Here is a 23,695-nt window from a genome sequence, read left to right as displayed (position 1 = left end):
TCACAATGATGAAAGTCAGAGTGAGGAAAGAAGGAGGGATTTTCATCATTTGGGAAAAACAATAGTTCTCAACCAATGAAAAGTGTTCATTTTAGATTATATGACCTAGTCTTACATCATTAGGAAACCAAAAGTGAAATGAACCAATGAAAAGTGTTATTACCAAGTCACATGACCTGCTGTGTTTACGTTACGCGCTTTGCAGGGCCTCCCGGTTTGCTTCCAGAAACCTGTGCTTTGCGACTCGGTAAGCGTACCAGTTCGCTAACGTAGCACGTCATATGACGTATCACGCGACAAAGCGAAACGTCATGCGGACGGGAGGCGTCACGATGTTGTTTTCTAACGCGGCAGTTGCGGTAAAGAAACGTTTACCGGCTCGCGGTCTATTTCGCGGCATCAAGGTCAGCTAACGGGAAGCTTCCCGATTCGCGAAGCGGGAACGAAGAAAAAAAAATATTTTAAAAAAAAGTTATTAATAAACATATAAAATATATTTTTGGATTTAAAGAAGAATAAATTTTACAGCTACAGATATTAGCTGTTAAAAAACCAATGAAATTCACTGAAAAAACCATAGGTTATAGACCATATATAGTTAGGAATTAGCATTTACAAAACCTTGAAAATGCACTGAAAAAACCATAGGTTATAGACCATATATAGTTAGGAATTAGCATTTAGAAAACTTTATTTTACTCACACAAAACCATTGAAATTCCATATATAGTTAGTTGCACTAACTATATATCGCGCACCCGCAATCCACTGCTGATGATGTCACATATTACATCATTCATGACATGGTCAGTGACATCACTGATGACATCACTGATGACATCTCAAATGACATCACTGATGACATCACTGATGACATCTCAAATGACATCACTGATGACATCATGACACACCAATACCAGTTACTACATACGCACTCACTGATTCCTACGTCTATACACACATTCACTCATTCACCCATACAATCACTCATACATACAGTCACTCATTATTACAACACTATCATATGCACTCATACACCTATGCAGACACTCACACACTGCCACTCATCCATGGAGTTACTCACACACCTAGTCAGTCCTGTAAAGAATCAATCACACTTCCATTTCCTCATCTATACAGTTAAACACAGAACACCATACTTCAGTGACATCACTGATGACATCACTGATGACATCTCAAATGACATCACTGATGACATCTCAAATGACATCACTGATGACATCATGACACACCAATACCAGTTACTACATACGCACTCACTGATTCCTACGTCTACACACACATTCACTCATTCACCCATACAATCACTCATACATACAGTTACTCATTATTACAACACTATCATATGCACTCATACACCTAGTCAGTCCTGTGAAGAATCAATCACACTTCGATTTCCTCATCTATACAGTTAAACACAGAACACCATACTTTTCACCATATACTAACACATACTTACTCTCTTATACAATCACTGATACAAGTACACATTGATATGCACAGAGTCACACACCTCCCAGCCAGCCACACACACACTCAGTCTTCCATACATCCACTCATTCTTCAATATGTAAAACATATTTAAACTTTACAAAAACACACAGACACTAGATGATGTCATCAGTGATGTCATTTGAGATGTCATCAGTGATGTCATCAGTGATGTCATTTGAGATGTCATCAGTGATGTCATCAGTGATGTCACTGACCATGTCATGAATGATGTAATATGTGACATCATCAGCAGTGGATTGCGGGTGCGCGATATATAGTTAGTGCAACTAACTATATATGGAATTTCAATGGTTTTGTGTGAGTAAAATAAGGTTTTCTAAATGCTAATTCCTAACTATATATGGTCTATAACCTATGGTTTTTTCAGTGAATTTTCAAGGTTTCGTAAATGCGAATTCCTAACTATATATGGTCTATAACCTATGGTTTTTTCAGTGAATATATATATATATATATATATATATTCACTGAAAAAACCATAGGTTTCACACCAGTTATAGTTAGGTGGAAATTTTACTTGCATAAAACCATTGAAATTCCCACGTTATAGTTAGTTGGACTCACTATAACTTGCGCGTGCAATGCACTGCTGATGACGTCACATATTACATCACTCATGACATGGTCAGTGACATCACTCATGACATCACTGATGACATCTCAAATGACATCACTGATGACAACATCCTTGTGACAAAGTGGCAGACCTCCTATCAGCATAAAATAACCTTTGACACACACATTCAAAAATAGAAACTAACATTTTCTTAAAAAAGGAGAAACCAATACAAATTACAACAACTTATTAGGTAATTCCAACATCTACATACACATCCACTCATTCACCAACAGTTCTATATAGTCACTCATGCATGTACTTACTCATCATATGTACTCATACACCTATACATCCTGTTACACACTAATACTCATCCATATAGTTACTCACACAAATTCACACATGCAAATAAACTATCAAAAAACCCTTTACTTGATTATACTGCTATATACACACCACTACACATACTTCTACAGAAACGGAAACATATTTACTCTCTTAAACAATCAATTATAAAAACACATACTCACTAACCCACCCATACACACAATCATCCACCCATACAGTCTTGCACACATGCTGTCTTCAAAATACATACAAATAGTGAGTCACTCATTCATGCATCTGTGCTCTAAGTAATATCCCCCACCGAACCATACAGACACTGATACTGACACTAAAAAAAACAACTAATAACCCATATACACACTCATGTAGCTACTCACCAATCCATGCAGCCACTTATACACAAAGTGAGACACAGATACAGATATTTAAATATTTAAACATTACTCGCTAATATATGTATTCACTAAGATACATTTAATAAGTCAGTTAACCAATCAATTTTACACAAAAAGCATCCATTTAGACATTTATTTACCCATTTATTCTTCCATCAACCTTTAGATATACATATATAAAAAATATTTATTTTTCAGAAAGATACACATTCACTGGATGATGTCATCAGTGATGTCATTTGAGATGTCATCAGTGATGTCATGAGTGATGTCACTGACCATGTCATGAGTGATGTAATATGTGACGTCATCAGCAGTGCATTGCATGTGCAAGTTATAGTGAGTCCAACTAACTATAACGTGGGAATTTCAATGGTTTTATGCGAGTAAAATTTCCACCTAACTATAACTGGTGTGAAACCTATGGTTTTTTCAGTGAATTTAATAGGTTTTTTAAATGCTAATTCCTAACTATAACTGGTGTGAAACCTATGGTTTTTTCAGTGAATATATATATATATATATATATATATATATATATATATATATATATATATATATATATATATATATATATATATATATATATATATATATATATATATATATATAACATTTCTATGGCAAAATGAACCCCCTCATTTTGTTCCTTTTCAAATTAAATGTATTAAGTGTTACCACTTTATTCCAATTAAGATGACTTCAGGTGTGCCATACTTTTGTCATAAGTAAGACTGTTAGCGTTCTAGTTGTTCTTTAGAACCCTCTGGGACATTCTGTCATTGGGCTATAGTTGGGCTATGTTAGAAAGGCGACCCCGGGGGAGGCAGAAGATGTCTGACTGACCACCCCTAGGTCCACCTCTCCGTCAAGAATTAGCCGAGCGTTACTGAGAGGCCTCCTGGGTGAGGGCCCTCTCCTAGGATCGCACAGCAGAGTAACCACACACTACAAATGGACACCACACCAGAGGTCGAGTTCGTAAGCTTTATCAGGAAATAAAGGTTGCTGGTTCTCAGCGATATGTACAAGCAGACCGAGGGGTCTGTAAAGTCTCGCAAAAGGGGATCAGGGTAGCGGGACAGTCTCGGTTGGGGTGTAGGAAGGGATACCTTGCGCACAGCTCTCAATCCTCGAGCCGGGGGTTCCGAGATGTTGAGCCGCGGCAGCGCCAGCAGGCTCTCAAGATGGTTCGGCAAAGGTGGGCCACGGCAGCGCCAGCAGGCTCTCAAGATGGTTCGGCAAAGGTGTGCCGCGGCAGCGCCAGCAGGCTCCCAAGATGGTTCGGCAGAGGTGGGCCGCGGCAGCGCGAGCAGGCTCCCAAGATGGTTCGGCAAAGGTGGGACGCGGCAGCGCCAGCAGGCTCTCAAGATGGTTCGGCAAAGGTGGGCCGCGGCAGCGCCAGCAGGCTCCCAAGATGGTTCGGCAAAGGTGGGCCGCGGCAGCGCCAGCAGGCTCTCAAGAGGGTTCGGCAAAGGTGGGCCGCGGCAGCGCCAGCAGGCTCTCAAGATGGTTCGGCAAAGGTGGGCCGCGGCAGCGCCAGCAGGCTCTCAAGATGGTTCGGCAAAGGTGGGCCGCGGCAGCGCCAGCAGGCCCTCAAGTTCTCGTGAGGTTCCAGGAAAAATGAGTTCTTCTGGGGTCGGCCGTGACAGCGTCAGCAGGGCTTTCCAGTCCAGGATACAACTGCCGTCCTACTCCGGGGCTGGCCCAGATATAGGACTGGAGTCCTTTGATGTCCGGACCCTCGCGCCTGGGGGTCAGAGGGGCCGGGATGATGGTGTCCAGACACCCAGCAGAGGGGTGGAGCCAGCGCCCAGGGAGGCCGGAGGGCGATCGAAACCAGGCGTCCGGGGACGGCTGGAGGGCCATCGAAACACCCTTCTCTCCGGGATCTGTCGAGTGGCCACTCGACCACCTGGGTGGATCTTGGTGCCTTGATGTCTGGGCTGTGCTGAGGCCTGGGCCGGGGCCGAGGCCACGTGGTCGTGACGTGGTGGGCCCAAGATGGAGTCGGGCGCAGCCTCGTGCTTAGGTCGTGAGGGGCCCACGCTGGAGCCAGGTCGGTAGTGGGGGTCCGGGATGGTGGTCGGACCAGCAAGGTTGGGGCGTGCAGTGTCGGGCAAAAGGGCTGCCCGATGCTGGGTGGAGGGCCGATGTCGTCCTGGGCCCGCCATGCGGGAGGGGTAGGGCCACGCCATGAGGCCGGGTCCAACACGCGTCCCCCCCAGCTGAAGGCAGGGGAGAGTCACCCATCTTCTTGGGGATTCTCCTCGCCGAGGCGGAAGAATCTGGAGAGGCCGTCAGCATTGGCGTGGTCGTTGCCGGGGCGATGCTCCACAGTGAAGTCCATCCCTTGCAGGGAGATGGACCATCGCAACAGTTTCGGGTTCTCGCCCCGCATCTGCATCAACCACCGCAGGGGCCGGTGGTCGGTCTGGACCCGGAAGTGGGTGCCGAAGAGGTAGGGCCGGAGCTTCTTTAGGGTCCACACGACGGCGAAGGCTTCCCTCTCGATGGTGCTCCAGCGGTGTTCTCTGGCTAGCAGCCGCCGGCTGATGAAGGCAACGGGAAGGTCGATTCCCTCAGGGTTCACTTGTGAGAGGACCGCCCCAATGCCGTGCTCCGAGGCGTCGGTTTGGACCACAAACTCTCGGCTGTAGTCGGGGGCCTGGAGCACAGGGGCGGTGCACATGGCAGTCTTGAGAGTCTCGAAGGCTGCTTGGCACTCTGGGGTCCAGCACACCTTCTGGGGTAGCTTCTTGGAGGTCAGTTCTGTGAGGGGCCCCACAATGCTTCCATAGTCTTTGATGAAGCGGCAATAGTATCCTGTGAGCCCCAGGAAGGCTCGGACGGCGGTTTGGGTGATTGGGGGCTCCTAGGCCCGGATGGCGTCAATCTTTGGCTGGAGGGGAGCCACCCGGCCGCTTCCCAACTGGTGTCCCAGATACGTCACGGACCCTTGGCCGATCTGGCACTTGCTGGCCTTTATTGTTAGTCCGGCCCGTCGGAGGGCCGTAAGGACCTCCCGGAGGTGGGTCAGGTGTGCATCCCAGCGGAGGCTGTACACCGCAATGTCGTCTAGGTAGGCGGCGCTGAACTCTTCTAGCCCGGCCAGCACTCTATTCACGAGTCTCTGGAAGGTGGCCGGGGCGTTTTTCATGCCGAAGGGCATCACCTTGAAATGGTAGTGGCCATCCGGGGTCGAGAAGGCTGATCGCTCTTGCGCTCCAGGGATGAGGCCGATCTGCCAATACCCGGCCGTGAGATCGAAGGTGCTGAGATACTTCGCAGCCCCCAGGCGATCGATCAGTTCATCCGCCCGGGGGATGGGATGGGCGTCGGTCCTGGTGACGGCATTCAGCCCCCGATAGTCAACACAGAACCGGAGCTCCGGGGGCGTGCCGAGGGCGGCGGCTTTAGGGACCAGGACAACTGGGCTGGCCCACGGACTGTCGGAGGGTTCGACTACCCCCAGCTCTAGCATCTTGGCCACCTCGGACTGGATGCAGGCCCGAACTCGATCGGGCACTCGGAAAGCTCGGTGTCTTACAGGCGGGCTGTCTCCGGTGTCTACATCGTGGACACACCACCGGGTGACTCCAGGGGTGAGGGAAAACAGATCTGCAAACTGCCCCAGCAGCTGACGGCAGTCATGGTGCTGCTCCGGGGTCAGGGTGAAGGAGAGCATGACCCCTTCGATGGAGCCGTCCTTCTCAGTGGTGCTCATGAGATCTGGCAGTGGTTCGGAGTCGTCTTCAGCTCCTTCATCGGTCGCTAACAGCAGGCTTAGTTCAGTGCGGGCGAAGTGCGGCTTGAGCCGGTTAGCGTGTAGGACCCGGAGGGGGTTCCTGGGGGACTCCATGTCCACCAAGTAAGTGACGGGGCTCTTGCGCTCCACCACTTTGAAGGGCTCCGTCCACTTGTCCTGGAGGGCACAAGGTTCAACCGGGGACATGACCCAGACCTGCTGGCCCGGTTCGAATTCGATGGACGAGGCGTTCTGGTCATACCAGCGTTTCATCTCCTCCTGACTGGCTTCTAGGTTGGCTTCGGCAAGTTCCCGGAACTTCCGAGTCTGGTTGCGGAGGGTCAGGAGGTACTGGTAGACATCTGGTGGAGCACCTCGGACAGCCGTCTCCCAGCCTTCTTTGACCAGGCTGAGGGGGCCCCGGACCGGGTGCCCATACAATAGTTCGAAGGGGCTGAACCCCAGGGACTTCTGGGGTACTTCGCGGTACGCAAACAGGAGGCAAGGCAGCAGAACGTCCCATTTGCGTCGGAGTGGCTCCTCGAGGCCCTTGATCATCCCCTTCAGCGTTCGGTTAAACCGCTCCACAAGTCCATTTCCTTGGGGGTGATACGGGGTGGTGAACTTTAATGTGACCCCGCACTGTTGCCACAGGGACCGCATATACTTGGAAATAAAGTTTGTGCCCCGATCACTCACGACTTCTCGGGGGAAGCCGACTCTGGAGAAGATCCCCATTAGGGCTCGGCCTACTACTGGGGCCGTGATGGTTCGGAGGGGGATGGCTTCCGGATATCGGGTGGCATGGTCCACCAGCACGAGGATGAAGCGGTGCCCTTGAGGGGTGCGGGGGTCCAGGGGCCCCACGATGTCTATCCCCACTCGCTCGAAGGGGGTGGTGACCATGGGAAATGGCTGGAGCGGGGCTTTGACTTTCCCCCCGCTCTTCCCGCTGGCTTGACAGGTCGGGCAGGATCTGCAGTGATTGTGCACATCGTTGCGCATTTTCGGCCAGTAGAAATGAGTCACCAGGTGGCTGTAAGTTTTGTCCTGCCCCAGGTGCCCGGCGAGGGGCACTTCATGTGCTAAGTTCAAGAGGAAGTCTCGAAATCGGAGGGGAACGACCAGCACCCGGCTGGCCCCTAGTTCGGCAATCTTCTGCTCACTGTAGAGAAGGTCGTTGTCTGAATAGACCCAGTGGGACCCCGCAGGGTCTCCAGCGGCTTGAGTGGCGGCTTGTCGTCGAATTCCCTCGAGGGAGGGACAGGTGCTCTGTTCTTGTCGGAATTGTTCGCTGGTGGGGCCACCTTCTTGGCGCCACTGAGCTAGTTCCGGTAGGTGGCCGAGCTCGGTGATTTCCTCATGGCTGGGCCCCTGGGGGCCGGGTTCAGGGTCGGTGTCCTCGGGGACGGCGGGCGGTGGAGGTGCGGGCCACTCCGGCTCCTCGATCGGGGCTTCCTCCGTTGGGGGGGAGGCCCGGGCGGACATGGAGCGGGTGGTCGCACAAACCCACTCGGGAAGGCCTAGCATCCCCAGATGCTCTCTCCGCTCTACGCCGGCCCAGAGGGAACTTTCCAGGTCGTTCTCGAGGAGGCAGTCCACGGGGGCATCGTCTCGGACAGTCACTTTCAGCATGCCCGACACCCCTCCCCACTCGAAGGGGATGCGGGCCATCTGGCACAAACTTTCAGAGTTGTCAGCCGACCGTACTGGGCACAAGACGTTGGGGAGAATTTGTTCTGGGGTCACCAAGTGGCAGCGGACCGCCGTCACGCTGGCTCCAGTATCCCGGAGGGCTTCGGCCCGGCGTCCATTGATGGTGACCCATTGGCGGTATTTCTGGGTGTTACCTGGGATCGGGTCTCGGGGGGTCATGTCTCGATCACCCAGGCATGCTAAGATCATGGCTGCGGGCTCCCACTCGGCCTGCTCGGTGTCGTCGCCCTCTTCTTCGCCTCCCTCGGCACTCAGGGCGGCGGCCGCGATCTGGCGGCTCGGGGGACCGGTGGTGCCGGGTCGCTGGTTCATCGGGCAGAGAGGGTCGTTCGCATAATGGCCCTGTCGCTGGCATCTGTGGCACGTAACATTCGGGCGGGGCCCGGGTCTTGCTGTGGGGCCTCCCCTCCAACCCAGGGATGGCGACGGGGAGGTAGGGGATGACCCCGCGGGGGTGTCTCGGCCCCTGCTCTGGCCTCCTCCGCCGCCTCGGGGTCGGTGGTTCCCCGGGGATCCCCGGCCGTAGTCTCCCATTGGACTCCGGGGAACTCGGTTGCTCACCCATCTATCCGCCTCAACCGCGAGTTTTCGTGGCTCTGTCAATTTGCTGTCGAGGAGGTGCTGCCGGAGTTCGACGAAGCAATTATTGGAAAGATGCTCCCATAGGATGAGGTCGACCAACTGCTGGTAGGTGGTGACCTGGCAGCCTCTGATCCACCCTTCGAAGGCTCTGCTGTAAAAGTTCACATACTCCACCCAAGTGGTACCGGGGATTTTCTTACAGTCTCGAAATCGCTGCCGGTACATTTCGGGGGTGAGTCCGTAGCGAGTGAGGAGGGCGGTCTTCATGTGTTCGTACGAGGTCATCTCGGCGTCGGGGAGCTCTAGCAGGGCGTCTCTCCCCTCGTTGATGAACTTCCCCCATAAGCTGGCGCCCCAGTCTTTGAGGGGTACTCGATGGGCGGTCATGGCGACCTCGTAGGCTTTGAACCACTGTTGGATGTCGTCGTTCTTATAGTATTCTTTGACGACCTCCTTGGGTATGTGCACCTTCGTGTCCACCGGCGGGGGTGAGGTCTTACCCCCGGCGGTGCCGGTTTCTGTTGTCTTGGCCTTGATTTCCAGTTCTTTGAGGCCGCGCTCATGCTCGAGCACGAGTTTCTTTTCTTCGAGGTCTCGTTGTCTTCTCCTTTCCTCTAGGTCTCCTTCCAGCCGTAGTTGCTCGAGGGCTAATTTCCTTTCTGCCAGCTGTATCTCTCCTTCTTGTCGGAGTCGGGCGAGCTCCAACTCGTGGAGCCGGTTCCTCTCTCGTTCTTGGGCGTCTCCGTGGGGAGGCCCGTGTCCAGGTCTGTGGTTCTTTCCCTCGCTGGGTTCGCGTCGGTCTCCGGGCGTCCATTCGGGCCCGGGTTGTCTTCATTCTGGGGCGGCGCGTTATCGGCGTCCGCCCAGGCTTGCAGGGCTGATTTAAAATCCTCTTTGGTGTTGAGGCCCGTGGTAGCGGTGCCTCGGTCCTTGCAAAACTGTTTTAATTCCTTGTGGCTGTAATCTTCTATCTTTTCTTTCTGGAATTCCGCTGTCGGTCTGGTTTCCTGAGTAGTCATGGTCGCGGTGTGTTTTTCTCGGTAGTGAGTGAATTCCTCTCCTGTACGATCTGCGTCGGCTCGGATCCCGTCGCTTGCCACCAACGTTAGAAAGGCGACCCCGGGGGAGGCAGAAGATGTCTGACTGACCACCCCTAGGTCCACCTCTCCGTCAAGAAGTAGCCGAGCGTTACTGAGAGGCCTCCTGGGTGAGGGCCCTCTCCTAGGATCGCACAGCAAAGTAACCACACACTACAAATGGACACCACACCAGAGGTCGAGTTCGTAAGCTTTATCAGGAAATAAAGGTTGCTGGTTCTCAGCGATATGTACAAGCAGACCGAGGGGTCTGTAAAGTCTCGCAAGAGGGGTTCAGGGTAGCGGGACAGTCTCGGTTGGGGTGTAGGAAGGGATACCTTGCGCTCAGCTCTCAATCCTCGAGCCGGGGGTTCCGAGAGGTTGAGCCGCGGCAGCGCCAGCAGGCTCTCAAGATGGTTTGGCAAAGGTGGGCCGCGGCAGCGCCAGCAGGCACTCAAGATGGTTCGGCAAAGGTGGGCCGCGGCAGCGCCAGCAGGCTCCCAAGATGGTTCGGCAGAGGTGGGCCGCGGCAGCGCCAGCAGGCTCCCAAGATGGTTCGGCAAAGGTGGGCCGCGGCAGCACCAGCAGGCTCTCAAGATGGTTCGGCAAAGGTGGGCCGCGGCAGCGCCAGCAGGCTCCCAAGATGGTTCGGCAAAGGTGGGCCGCGGCAGCGCCAGCAGGCTCTCAAGAGGGTTCGGCAAAGGTGGGCCGCGGCAGCGCCAGCAGGCTCTCAAGATGGTTCGGCAAAGGTGGGCCGCGGCAGCGCCAGCAGGCTCTCAAGATGGTTCGGCAAAGGTGGGCCGCGGCAGCGCCAGCAGGCCCTCAAGTTCTCGTGAGGTTCCAGGAAAAATGAGTTCTTCTGGGGTCGGCCGTGACAGCGTCAGCAGGGCTTTCCAGTCCAGGATACAACTGCCGTCCTACTCCGGGGCTGGCCCAGATATAGGACTGGAGTCCTTTGATGTCCGGACCCTCGCGCCTGGGGGTCATAGGGGCCGGGATGATGGTGTCCAGACACCCAGCAGGGGGGTGGAGCCAGCGCCCAGGGAGGCCGGAGGGCGATCGAAACCAGGCGTCCGGGGACGGCTGGAGGGCCATCGAAACACCCTTCTCTCCGGGATCTGTCGAGTGGCCACACGACCATCTGGGTGGATCTTGGTGCCTTGATGTCTGGGCTGTGCTGAGGCCTGGGCCGGGGCCGAGGCCACGTGGTCGTGACGTGGTTGGCCCAAGATGGAGTCGGGCGCAGCCTCGTGCTTAGGTCGTGAGGGGCCCACGCTGGAGCCAGGTCGGTAGTGGGGGTCCGGGATGGTGGCCGGACCAGCAAGGTTGGGGCGTGCAGTGTCGGGCAAAAGGGCTGCCCGATGCTGGGTGGAGGGCCGATGTCATCCTGGGCCCGCCATGCGGGAGGGGTAGGGCCACGCCATGAGGCCGGGTCCAACAGGCTAAATCTGGCTGATATTTGGGCTACATTTGGGCTCTTTTGTCTCTGGTGCCATCTTGGGAGATTGCATATCAGAATTTTTTTAATGAAATATAAGAGGATTTGAGAAGTCACTCAAAATGTGCCCTAATTTTTCTTTCTTCAGCACTAATCATAATTTCTATGGCAAAATGAACCCCCTCATTTTGTTCCTTTGCAAATTATATGTTTTAAGTGTTAACACTTTATTCCAATCAAGATGACTTCAGGTGTGCCATACTTTTGTCATAAGTAAGACTGTTAGCGCTCTAGTTGTTCTTTAGAACACTCTGGGACATTCTGTCATTGGGCTATAGTTGGGCTACATCTGGCTGATATTTGGGCTACCTTTGTTTTTTTTGTCTCTGGTGGCCATCTTTGGGCTACATTGGGCTACATTGGGCTACATTGGGCTACATTGGGCTACATTTGGGCTCTAACATATATATAGCCCAATGTAGCCCAATATATATTTTTTCAAAGTTAATTTTCGTAAAAACCACTGGAGCATATATCTTGAGACATAGCAAAGGCACATCGGGGTACCAGTCCCTACAATTTTGCCAAGTTTGGTGGAAATCCATTCAGCCGTTCGGGCTAAAAGTGAGTCCAACCGCCCTATGGAAATTAACATGGGGAAAACACGTTTTGGGACCCCCTTTTATCTCGGCCCCCACTTGACGGATCCCCCTGAAACTTTCAGGGAAGGAGAGGAGCGCAGCGAGGCAAAGTTAAGGAAAATTACAGGCAGATCCCTCATTCCGCGCCAAAGTTATTCCCAATAGAATGTTGCGGATTTCCTATGGAAAACGATCCTAACTATAGGTAATATATATATATATATATATATATATATATATATATATATATATATATATATATATATATAAGAGTCACGAACAACCTCCTTACAAAAAAGAGCAGAGACCACGTTGGGGGAGAACAGGAGCACACCTTTAATTCAACTCTGCAGGCGAATGCATTTCGGCCATCTCTGCCTTCGTCAGCGCCAAATGATGAACAGGTGGCATTGTCAACAGCCACTTTATATGTGTCCCGCCCCTTGCAAGGAAAGCAAGGTTCACCTCCTCCTTAAAGTCATAGTTCACCATCAGTAGCTCACGCGTGGGTCGTGAACTACCGGTCCCAGAAAGCATGTGGTTTGCTGGTAAGTGGTGCCGGAGTGGACAGTGGCAGGTGATTTTTGAGGCTTTGGCAGGGCACTGCGTGGTGTGAAAACAGCCGACTCCCTGTGATGCAGCAAGAACCTGAGCGTCCTCCTGTGTCCCCACACCGCACCAACCACCAGGTCCGGAAATCAATTCAGCGGGGGATTAAGCGGCAGTCCGATTTAGCCCAGCGTGAAGTCAATGACCTCCTCACCGCTCCATCTTCCTCCGAGCCCGGGGTGGGCCTGAGTGTTCCAATCCCTTGGACAGCAGAGTAGCCGAAGCAGTTTGCCAGCAAGACTCAGGCCAGCTTGTAGTGCGGGGGTCTCTGAAACGCGCCACTGGCATGCGCGTGTAAAATGTCACGAACAACCTCCTTACAAAAAAGAGCAGAGACCACGTTGGGGGAGAACAGGAGCACACCTTTAATTCAACTCTGCAGGCGAATGCATTTCGGCCATCTCGGCCTTCGTCAGCGCCAAATGATGAACAGGTGGCATTGTCAACAGCCACTTTATATGTGTCCCGCCCCTTGCAAGGAAAGCAAGGTTCACCTCCTCCTTAAAGTCATAGTTCACCATCAGTAGCTCACGCGTGGGTCGTGAACTACCGGTCCCAGAAAGCATGTGGTTTGCTGGTAAGTGGTGCCGGAGCGGACAGTGGCAGGTGATTTTTGAGGCTTTGGCAGGGCACTGCGTGGTGTGAAAACAGCCGACTCCCTGTGATGCAGCAAGAACCTGAGCGTCCTCCTGTGTCCCCACACCGCACCAACCACCAGGTCCGGAAATCAATTCAGCGGGGGATTAAGCGGCAGTCCGATTTAGCCCAGCGTGAAGTCAATGACCTCCTCACCGCTCCATCTTCCTCCGAGCCCGGGGTGGGCCTGAGTGTTCCAATCCCTTGGACAGCAGAGTAGCGGAAGCAGTTTGCCAGCAAGACTCAGGCCAGCTTGTAGTGCGGGGGTCTCTGAAACGCGCCACTGGCATGCGCGTGTAAAATGTCACGAACAACCTCCTTACAAAAAAGAGCAGAGACCACGTTGGGGGAGAACAGGAGCACACCTTTAATTCAACTCTGCAGGCGAATGCATTTCGGCCATCTCGGCCTTCGTCAGCGCCAAATGATGAACAGGTGGCATTGTCAATCAACAGCCACTTTATATGTGTCCCGCCCCTTGCAAGGAAAGCAAGGTTCACCTCCTCCTTAAAGTCATAGTTCACCATCAGTAGCTCACGCGTGGGTCGTGAACTACCGGTCCCAGAAAGCATGTGGTTTGCTGGTAAGTGGTGCCGGAGCGGACAGTGCCAGGTGATTTTTGAGGCTTAGGCAGGGCACTGCGTGGTGTGAAAACAGCCAACTCCCTGTGATGCAGCAATAACCTGAGCATCCTCCTGTGTCCCCACACCGCACCAACCACCAGATCCGGAAATCAATTCAGCGGGGGCTTAAACGGCAGTCCGATTTAGCCCAGCGTGAAGTCAATGACCTCCTCACCGCTCCATCTTCCTCCGAGCCCGGGGTGGGCCTGAGTGTTCCAATCCCTTGGGGAGCAGAGTAGCGGAAGCAGTTTGCCAGCAAGACTCAGGCCAGCTTGTAGTGCGGGGGTCTCTGAAACGCGCCACTGGCATGCGCGTGTAAAATGTCACAAACAACTTCCTTACAAAAAAGAGCAGAGACCACGTTGGGGGAGAACAGGAGCACACCTTTAATTCAACTCTGCAGGCGAATGCATTTCGGCCATCTCGGCCTTCCTCAGCGCCAAATGATGAACAGGTGGCATTGTCAACAGCCACTTTATATGTGTTCGCCCCTTGCAAGGAAAGCAAGGTTCACCTCCTCCTTAAATTCATAGTTCACCATCAATAGCTCACACGTGGGTCGTGAACTACCGGTCCCAGAAAGCATGTGGTTTGCTGGTAAGTGGTGCCGGAGCGGACAATGCCAGGTGATTTTTGAGGCTTTGGCAGGGCACTGCGTGGTGTGAAAACAGCCAACTCCCTGTGATGCAGCAAGAACCTGAGCGTCCTCCTGTGTCCCCACACCGCACCAACCACCAGGTCCGGAAATCAATTCAGCGGGGGCTTAAACGGCAGTCCGATTTAGCCCAGCGTGAAGTCAATGACCTCCTCACCGCTCCATCTTCCTCCGAGCCCGGGGTGGGCCTGAGTGTTCCAATCCCTTGGAGACCAGAGTAGCTGAAGCAGTTTGCCAGCAAGACTCAGGCCAGCTTGTAGTGCGGGGGTCTCTGAAACGCGCCACTGGCATGCGTGTGTAAAATGTCACAAACAACCTCCTTACAAAAAAGAGCAGAGACCACGTTGGGGGAGAACAGGAGCACACCTTTAATTCAACTCTGCAGGCGAATGCATTTCGGCCATCTCGGCCTTCGTCAGCGCCAAATGATGAACAGGTGGCATTGTCAACAGCCACTTTATATGTGTCCCGCCCCTTGCAAGGAAAGCAAAGTTCACCTCCTCCTTAAAGTCATAGTTCACCATCAGTAGCTCACGCGTGGGTCGTGAACTACCGGTCCCAGAAAGCATGTGGTTTGCTGGTAAGTGGTGCCGGAGCGGACAGTGGCAGGTGATTTTTGAGGCTTTGGCAGGGCACTGCGTGGTGTGAAAACAGCCGACTCCCTGTGATGCAGCAAGAACCTGAGCATCCTCCTGTGTCCCCACACCGCACCAACCACCAGGTCCGGAAATCAATTCAGCGGGGGATTAAGCGGCAGTCCGATTTAGCCCAGCGTGAAGTCAATGACCTCCTCACCGCTCCATCTTCCTCCGAGCCCGGGGTGGGCCTGAGTGTTCCAATCCCTTGGACAGCAGAGTAGCCGAAGCAGTTTGCCAGCAAGACTCAGGCCAGCTTGTAGTGCGGGGGTCTCTGAAACGCGCCACTGGCATGCGCGTGTAAAATGTCACGAACAACCTCCTTACAAAAAAGAGCAGAGACCACGTTGGGGGAGAACAGGAGCACACCTTTAATTCAACTCTGCAGGCGAATGCATTTCGGCCATCTCGGCCTTCGTCAGCGCCAAATGATGAACAGGTGGCATTGTCAATCAACAGCCACTTTATATGTGTCCCGCCCCTTGCAAGGAAAGCAAGGTTCACCTCCTCCTTAAAGTCATAGTTCACCATCAGTAGCTCACGCGTGGGTCGTGAACTACCGGTCCCAGAAAGCATGTGGTTTGCTGGTAAGTGGTGCCGGAGCGGACAGTGCCAGGTGATTTTTGAGGCTTAGGCAGGGCACTGCGTGGTGTGAAAACAGCCAACTCCCTGTGATGCAGCAATAACCTGAGCATCCTCCTGTGTCCCCATACTGCACCAACCACCAGATCCGGAAATCAATTCAGCGGGGGCTTAAACGGCAGTCCGATTTAGCCCAGCGTGAAGTCAATGACCTCCTCACCGCTCCATCTTCCTCCGAGCCCGGGGTGGGCCTGAGTGTTCCAATCCCTTGGGGAGCAGAGTAGCCGAAGCAGTTTGCCAGCAAGACTCAGGCCAGCTTGTAGTGCGGGGGTCTCTGAAACGCGCCACTGGCATGCGCGTGTAAAATGTCACAAACAACTTCCTTACAAAAAAGAGCAGAGACCACGTTGGGGGAGAACAGGAGCACACCTTTAATTCAACTCTGCAGGCGAATGCATTTCGGCCATCTCGGCCTTCCTCAGCGCCAAATGATGAACAGGTGGCCTTGTCAACAGCCACTTTATATGTGTTCGCCCCTTGCAAGGAAAGCAAGCTTCACCTCCTCCTTAAATTCATAGTTCACCATCAATAGCTCACACGTGGGTCGTGAACTACCGGTCCCAGAAAGCATGTGGTTTGCTGGTAAGTGGTGCCGGAGCGGACAATGCCAGGTGATTTTTGAGGCTTTGGCAGGGCACTGCGTGGTGTGAAAACAGCCAACTCCCTGTGATGCAGCAAGAACCTGAGCGTCCTCCTGTGTCCCCACACCGCACCAACCACCAGGTCCTGAAATCAATTCAGCGGGGGCTTAAACGGCAGTCCGATTTAGCCCAGCGTGAAGTCAATGACCTTCTCACCGCTCCATCTTCCTCCGAGCCCGGGGTGGGCCTGAGTGTTCCAATCCCTTGGAGAGCAGAGTAGCCGAAGCAGTTTGCCAGCAAGACTCAGGCCAGCTTGTAGTGCGGGGGTCTCTGAAACGCGCCACTGGCATGCGTGTGTAAAATGTCACAAACAACCTCCTTACAAAAAAGAGCAGAGACCACGTTGGGGGAGAACAGGAGCACACCTTTAATTCAACTCTGCAGGCGAATGCATTTCGGCCATCTCGGCCTTCGTCAGCGCCAAATGATGAACAGGTGGCATTGTCAACAGCCACTTTATATGTGTCTCGCCCCTTGCAAGGAAAGCAAGGTTCACCTCCTCCTTAAAGTCATAGTTCACCATCAGTAGCTCACGCGTGGGTCGTGAACTACCGGTCCCAGAAAGCATGTGGTTTGCTGGTAAGTGGTGCCGGAGCGGACAGTGGCAGGTGATTTTTGAGGCTTTGGCAGGGCACTGCGTGGTGTGAAAACAGCCGACTCCCTGTGATGCAGCAAGAACCTGAGCGTCCTCCTGTGTCCCCACACCGCACCAACCACCAGGTCCGGAAATCAATTCAGCGGGGGATTAAGCGGCAGTCCGATTTAGCCCAGCGTGAAGTCAATGACCTCCTCACCGCTCCATCTTCCTCCGAGCCCGGGGTGGGCCTGAGTGTTCCAATCCCTTGGACAGCAGAGTAGCCGAAGCAGTTTGCCAGCAAGACTCAGGCCAGCTTGTAGTGCGGGGGTCTCTGAAACGCGCCACTGGCATGCGCGTGTAAAATGTCACGAACAACCTCCTTACAAAAAAGAGCAGAGACCACGTTGGGGGAGAACAGGAGCACACCTTTAATTCAACTCTGCAGGCGAATGCATTTCGGCCATCTCGGCCTTCGTCAGCGCCAAATGATGAACAGGTGGCATTGTCAATCAACAGCCACTTTATATGTGTCCCGCCCCTTGCAAGGAAAGCAAGGTTCACCTCCTCCTTAAAGTCATAGTTCACCATCAGTAGCTCACGCGTGGGTCGTGAACTACCGGTCCCAGAAAGCATGTGGTTTGCTGGTAAGTGGTGCCGGAGCGGACAGTGCCAGGTGATTTTTGAGGCTTAGGCAGGGCACTGCGTGGTGTGAAAACAGCCAACTCCCTGTGATGCAGCAATAACCTGAGCATCCTCCTGTGTCCCCACACCGCACCAACCACCAGATCCGGAAATCAATTCAGCGGGGGCTTAAACGGCAGTCCGATTTAGCCCAGCGTGAAGTCAATGACCTCTTTACCGCTCCATCTTCCTCCGAGCCCGGGGTGGGCCTGAGTGTTCCAATCCCTTGGGGAGCAGAGTAGCCGAAGCAGTTTGCCAGCAAGACTCAGGCCAGCTTGTAGTGCGGGGGTCTCTGAAACGCGCCACTGGCATGCGCGTGTAAAATGTCACAAACAACTTCCTTACAAAAAAGAGCAGAGACCACGTTGGGGGAGAACAGGAGCACACCTTTAATTCAACTCTGCAGGCGAATGCATTTCGGCCATCTCGGCCTTCCTCAGCGCCAAATGATGAACAGGTGGCATTGTCAACAGCCACTTTATATGTGTTCGCCCCTTGCAAGGAAAGCAAGGTTCACCTCCTCCTTAAATTCACAGTTCACCATCAATAGCTCACACGTGGGTCGTGAACTACCGGTCCCAGAAAGCATGTGGTTTGCTGGTAAGTGGTGCCGGAGCGGACAATGCCAGGTGATTTTTGAGGCTTTGGCAGGGCGCTGCGTGGTGTGAAAACAGCCAACTCCCTGTGATGCAGCAAGAACCTGAGCGTCCTCCTGTGTCCCCACACCGCACCAACCACCAGGTCCGGAAATCAATTCAGCGGGGGCTTAAACGGCAGTCCGATTTAGCCCAGCGTGAAGTCAATGACCTCCTCACCGCTCCATCTTCCTCCGAGCCCGGGGTGGGCCTGAGTGTTCCAATCCCTTGGAGAGCAGAGTAGCCGAAGCAGTTTGCCAGCAAGACTCAGGCCAGCTTGTAGTGCGGGGGTCTCTGAAACGCGCCACTGGCATGCGCGTGTAAAATGTCACAAACAACCTCCTTACAAAAAAGAGCAGAGACCACGTTGGGGGAGAACAGGAGCACACCTTTAATTCAACTCTGCAGGCGAATGCATTTCGGCCATCTCGGCCTTCCTCAGCGCCAAATGATGAACAGGTGGCATTGTCAACAGCCACTTTATATGTGTTCGCCCCTTGCAAGGAAAGCAAGGTTCACCTCCTCCTTAAATTCATAGTTCACCATCAGTAGCTCACACGTGGGTTGTGAACTACGGGTCCCAGAAAGCATGTGGTTTGCTGGTAAGTGGTGCCGGAGCGGACCATGCCAGGTGATTTTTGAGGCTTTGGCAGGGCACTGCGTGGTGTGAAAACAGCCAACTCCCTGTGATGCAGCAAGAACCTGAGCGTCCTCCTGTGTCCCCACACCGCACCAACCCCCAGGTCCGGAAATCAATTCAGCGGGGGCTTAAGCGGCAGTCCGATTTAGCCCAGCGTGAAGTCAATGACCTCCTCACCGCTCCATCTACCTCCGAGCCCGGGGTGGGCCTGAGTGTTCCAATCCCTTGGAGAGCAGAGTAGCCGAAGCAGTTTGCCAGCAAGACTCAGGCCAGCTTGTAGTGCGGGGGTCTCTGAAATGCGCCACTGGCATGCGCGTGTAAAATGTCACGAACAACCTCCTTACAAAAAAGAGCCGAGACCACGTTGGGGGAGAACAGGAGCACACCTTTAATTCAACTCTGCAGGCGAGTGCATTTCGGCCATCTCGGCCTTCGTCAGCGCCAAATGATGAACAGGTGGCATTGTCAACAGCCACTTTATATGTGTCCCGCCCCTTGCAAGGAAAGCAAGGTTCACCTCCTCCTTAAAGTCATAGTTCACCATCAGTAGCTCACGCGTGGGTCGTGAACTACCGGTCCCAGAAAGCATGTGGTTTGCTGGTAAGTGGTGCCGGAGCGGACAGTGGCAGGTGATTTTTGAGGCTTTGGCAGGGCACTGCGTGGTGTGAAAACAGCCGACTCCCTGTGATGCAGCAAGAACCTGAGCGTCCTCCTGTGTCCCCACACCGCACCAACCACCAGGTCCGGAAATCAATTCAGCGGGGGATTAAGCGGCAGTCCGATTTAGCCCAGCGTGAAGTCAATGACCTCCTCACCGCTCCATCTTCCTCCGAGCCCGGGGTGGGCCTGAGTGTTCCAATCCCTTGGACAGCAGAGTAGCCGAAGCAGTTTGCCAGCAAGACTCAGGCCAGCTTGTAGTGCGGGGGTCTCTGAAACGCGCCACTGGCATGCGCGTGTAAAATGTCACGAACAACCTCCTTACAAAAAAGAGCAGAGACCACGTTGGGGGAGAACAGGAGCACACCTTTAATTCAACTCTGCAGGCGAATGCATTTCGGCCATCTCGGCCTTCGTCAGCGCCAAATGATGAACAGGTGGCATTGTCAATCAACAGCCACTTTATATGTGTCCCGCCCCTTGCAAGGAAAGCAAGGTTCACCTCCTCCTTAAAGTCATAGTTCACCATCAGTAGCTCACGAGTGGGTCGTGAACTACCGGTCCCAGAAAGCATGTGGTTTGCTGGTAAGTGGTGCCGGAGCGGACAGTGCCAGGTGATTTTTGAGGCTTAGGCAGGGCACTGCGTGGTGTGAAAACAGCCAACTCCCTGTGATGCAGCAATAACCTGAGCATCCTCCTGTGTCCCCACACCGCACCAACCACCAGATCCGGAAATCAATTCAGCGGGGGCTTAAACGGCAGTCCGATTTAGCCCAGCGTGAAGTCAATGACCTCCTCACCGCTCCATCTTCCTCCGAGCCCGGGGTGGGCCTGAGTGTTCCAATCCCTTGGGGAGCAGAGTAGCCGAAGCAGTTTGCCAGCAAGACTCAGGCCAGCTTGTAGTGCGGGGGTCTCTGAAACGCGCCACTGGCATGCGCGTGTAAAATGTCACAAACAACCTCCTTACAAAAAAGAGCAGAGACCACGTTGGGGGAGAACAGGAGCACACCTTTAATTCAACTCTGCAGGCGAATGCATTTCGGCCATCTCGGCCTTCCTCAGCGCCAAATGATGAACAGGTGGCATTGTCAACAGCCACTTTATATGTGTTCGCCCCTTGCAAGGAAAGCAAGGTTCACCTCCTCCTTAAATTCATAGTTCACCATCAGTAGCTCACACGTGGGTTGTGAACTACGGGTCCCAGAAAGCATGTGGTTTGCTGGTAAGTGGTGCCGGAGCGGACCATGCCAGGTGATTTTTGAGGCTTTGGCAGGGCACTGCGTGGTGTGAAAACAGCCAACTCCCTGTGATGCAGCAAGAACCTGAGCGTCCTCCTGTGTCCCCACACCGCACCAACCCCCAGGTCCGGAAATCAATTCAGCGGGGGCTTAAGCGGCAGTCCGATTTAGCCCAGCGTGAAGTCAATGACCTCCTCACCGCTCCATCTACCTCCGAGCCCGGGGTGGGCCTGAGTGTTCCAATCCCTTGGAGAGCAGAGTAGCCGAAGCAGTTTGCCAGCAAGACTCAGGCCAGCTTGTAGTGCGGGGGTCTCTGAAATGCGCCACTGGCATGCGCGTGTAAAATGTCACGAACAACCTCCTTACAAAAAAGAGCCGAGACCACGTTGGGGGAGAACAGGAGCACACCTTTAATTCAACTCTGCAGGCGAGTGCATTTCGGCCATCTCGGCCTTCGTCAGCGCCAAATGATGAACAGGTGGCATTGTCAACAGCCACTTTATATGTGTCCCGCCCCTTGCAAGGAAAGCAAGGTTCACCTCCTCCTTAAAGTCATTGTTCACCATCAGTAGCTCACGCGTGGGTCGTGAACTACCGGTCCCAGAAAGCATGTGGTTTGCTGGTAAGTGGTGCCGGAGCGGACAGTGCCAGGTGATTTTTGAGGCTTTGGCAGGGCACTGCGTGGTGTGAAAACAGCCAACTCCCTGTGATGCAGCAAGAACCTGAGCGTCCTCCTGTGTCCCCACACCGCACCAACCACCAGGTCCGGAAATCAATTCAGCGGGGGCTTAAACGGCAGTCCGATTTAGCCCAGCGTGAAGTCAATGACCTCCTCACCGCTCCATCTTCCTCCGAGCCCGGGGTGGGCCTGAGTGTTCCAATCCCTTGGAGAGCAGAGTAGCCGAAGCAGTTTGCCAGCAAGACGCAGGCCAGCTTGTAGTGCGGGGGTCTCTGAAACGCGCCACTGGCATGCACGTGTAATATAAAAAAGAGTGTTCACAGAGGCCACTAAGGCGGGGGGAAGTCAGTTACCTAGCTTTCTGTGGCCCGCCTATATCTGGCACTCATTCAGGCTTTCGGATTTGCAGATTTGCACTTCAGTGATGAATCCTAACAGTTTTCAGAACGTTGCAAGAAACCGTTGTCTCTAGAAACCAGTATCTGCACGATGTTTGCAATTGTACGCACACCCTCAAAGTATTCTCAGTCCACCAGTCTACTACATTTCCTACAAACTGGTACCAAACTTTAACATAATTACAGAAAGGAGTCTACAATTGGCATGCCTTTGCCATTCTCCTCCAAATGCATCATGGCAAATGTAGTTCACAACATTCTGGTTGCTCCCATTTTCTTTCAGTACTGTCTGGCAGATTTGAGCACTGCCAGGGCTTGACATCTCTAAGAATACACACGTTTTGTATTTCGATATTCATGAGAAGAGAACAGTCTAATATGTGAAAGCACATCATGACTTGTTGGTTTAAGGTCCTCCAGTCAAGGACGCCCAAAAAGCTCGGGTGCATACTACTGGCTCAGACAGCTATCACCAGATTGTTACCGTAAATATCTTCCCACTCCAATTGAAGTTTGAAAGGATTTATTAATAAAAGAAAAATTAATAGCCTGTGAATCCCACCTTCAGCTAGAGGGTCCCCAGAAAACTGTGCTAAAGCATGCTCGACATGCATAGGCAAAGCACTTATCCATAGTATTGTATTTCAGTACATGATATTTCTGAACAAAGGGAACACACGGGTGTCCAAAGACCGAGATCATGAGAAAGCAGGATGATGTTCAGATATCTACAAGTTTGTAAACATTTTGCCAGAGCAAGCTGATTAACACTTTTGCTCTTGGGAGTTGAGGTGTGAAAAACAGCTTAAAATGTCAGAGAATGGCACTTTATTTAGGCATTGTTTTCTTTAGCAAAAAAACACGGTAAAGCTGATTATGTTTACTCTAATGCAATGACCTCCATTTCACAATCACTCCATATTGGTCTATTTAGAACCTTTCATTATTCATATTCGATCCCCTTTAATTTTTCATATTTTCACCATAACATTCCAAACAAGCATAATTCGACTCTCCATTATCATAATCAGCATTATCACCCAGTGTTCTCAGAGGGTAAGGTAAAGACCAAGCCCTGCCTCTGGTAATATTTTACATGGAGGCACTATAGTCTTGCACTAAATCACAAATTAGCAAAAGTATGATGAAAATGACTAGGACATATCAATAGTCCCCATTCCTCAATCCGCAAACATGCTTTTCAACTATGACCAAATACCATCGATGTTAGACCTTGAAATTGTTGGAAAATATAGTTGGTATTTTATATAGTTGCTTAAATATCGTGATGTCAAGAATACCATGGAACATTATACCTGTGATAATGGCATGTTTTTTACTTTCTTTTTAATACATTTGTTATTAATATCACATTGCAAACTATCAATGTATATTGTATCATGTTTGCATTATGTGTACTTGCTACTTTGTTTTTGATTTATATATATAATATTGTTTTTTAATTGTATTTAATTGAGGTTACTTTTTATGGTTTTATTGTAGGAGTGGGTTGTAGCTTTTGTAGGTGAGTAGGGTGGGCATTGTTTAAAAATATTTACTTTTTGTTATATTTTAATTTGTGATTAAAAACATTGTATTTAGACTTTTAAAAAACAGTCAATTGTATTGAGACAATAGTTTGTAATTTTGTTGATTCCATGCTTTATATATTTTTTGAAAAGCTTTAGTTCATAAAAAAAGATTATTTTT

The sequence above is a fragment of the Lissotriton helveticus genome, chromosome 4_1 (assembly GCF_964261635.1).
Source record: "Lissotriton helveticus chromosome 4_1, aLisHel1.1, whole genome shotgun sequence".
NCBI lineage: Eukaryota > Metazoa > Chordata > Amphibia > Caudata > Salamandridae > Lissotriton > Lissotriton helveticus.
Note: the sequence above shows the minus strand (reverse complement) of the source record.